The sequence below is a fragment of the Mycetomoellerius zeteki genome, unplaced genomic scaffold (genome assembly GCF_001594055.1).
Source record: "Mycetomoellerius zeteki isolate Tzet28-1 unplaced genomic scaffold, Tzet1.0 scaffold56, whole genome shotgun sequence".
Taxonomy (NCBI): domain Eukaryota; kingdom Metazoa; phylum Arthropoda; class Insecta; order Hymenoptera; family Formicidae; genus Mycetomoellerius; species Mycetomoellerius zeteki.
In genome coordinates, this window is record NW_017257566.1 from 18,939 (window position 1) to 20,649 (window position 1,711).

The window sequence follows — 1,711 nt, forward strand, 5'->3', positions numbered from 1 at the left end:
CCGCTATGTTCTCCTCCTTTGCTTCTCAACCCTATCCGTGAGCCCCTTATCCTTCTGTGTGGTTTTATTTTCTCCCTCTCTTCACCGGCCCGTTCTTTCTTCGCGTTCCGCTTCGATTCTTCGTTTCAACCGTCGACATCAACGTTCGGTGTCTTTATTTTCGACCTCCGATTCGAACCGTTATCTTCAATTCGCGTACCTCGTCTTCGGGCCTAATATAATTTTTTCATCCACTCTGCCTCTCAGGATACGGCTTCCTCGGAAGAAAAATTCCACCGTGTAAATGTGTATCTCTAATGTCTCACCGTTCGTAATCACCTCATAAAACCGGTAACAGATCGATCATATCATCCTTTTGTCCCGAATACCGCCTTGTCCTTTCACTATTCCTCCCTCTTTTCGGGTTATCGCACTCGCGTCGCCGAACTCCACGCGAAACCTCGGTGTAGCAATTTTGTCGACACGCGTTTCACTCGCGCACCTCGCACAGCCGTTCCTCGTGGTTGTTCTTTGCTCAGACTCACCTTGCGCCGTCCGATTTTATCGCGTGTCCTGTCACGGTCGCCAAACTTCTTAGGAGTCTTTCCTGGCCTTTCGGCCGTTTCTCGCGTGGCCCTTCAAATCTCCTTCGGGTATTCCGAAAGGAATTCCACGGCAGGTCCTCTGTAGCTCTGGCGGCGCGATTAACTTCCCCGGCTCCGTCCGTGTCTGAACAATCGTCTGTGACCGGAATCGCCCCCTCCGGAACACTCGGTTGGTCCTATCTACTTATTAGTCTAACGGTCGTCACATTCTTTCACCTCCAAGAACGAAGGACGTCTCCCCTTTCTTCCCGAATTTCTCCCGATTGTGAGGCCGCGTGGCTATCTCTATTTTTCAGATTTTTACTCTGTTCGCGATTCTGGCTCGGCTCGTACTCCTTACTCCGGTATCGGCTCCCGCTTTTTATACTCTCGGCGGGTTTCCCCTTCTCGGCCGGTTCGCTGTGTGCTCCTTGTGAGTTCGGTTTGCGCTTGTCGGGTGCCCACTCGGTCCTCCCTCGCTTCCTGTCCCTGGCGTGCCGGATCTTCGGGTTTTCTCTCCGTAACCTCCTTGGGTTGACCTTTTCTTATCTGCCTACGGTCCCAGATGTTCCGTCTTCTGTTCTGGTCGCGCCTGGTGGGTGTCCATGTTTCTTTTTGCTCGCGATCCTCCCTCTTTCTCTTCGTGGCTCACCTTGGCTTGGCCTCCTCTTGATCCTCGTGGGGATATTGCCTCCTAGTTCTGTCCACCGATTTCGCACTGGGTGTCAGTTTGGTTCCCGTTTGTGGATCTTCGGATATCGCGCCGTAGCCGGCTTCCTTGGCGCCTCCTCTACGCCATGCCGTTGGTCTTTTATTCGTGGGTCATCTCCTCTTCCCACGGTGAGTATCCAAAGCTTTTGGCTAGACCGGCTGGTCTGCCGCTTGCACCCCTGATGGTGCTCGCTCTTTTTCCGCGCCCGCGCGGTTTTGCACTTAGTCTCATATCTATGGCTTACAGCTGCGTCTTAAATCTATACCTTATTTTTACCTTCCACTATGCTTATAATAATATATATATTATGTTTTTTTGTTTCGCTTTTTATTTCATTTTTATTTACATTGTTTGCTTAACCTAGCTTGGCGCCGCTGTGCCCCTGGGTCGCTGCGGGAGTTGGAGCCGCAGACGGGTCCATTTTTGGATTCGGCTG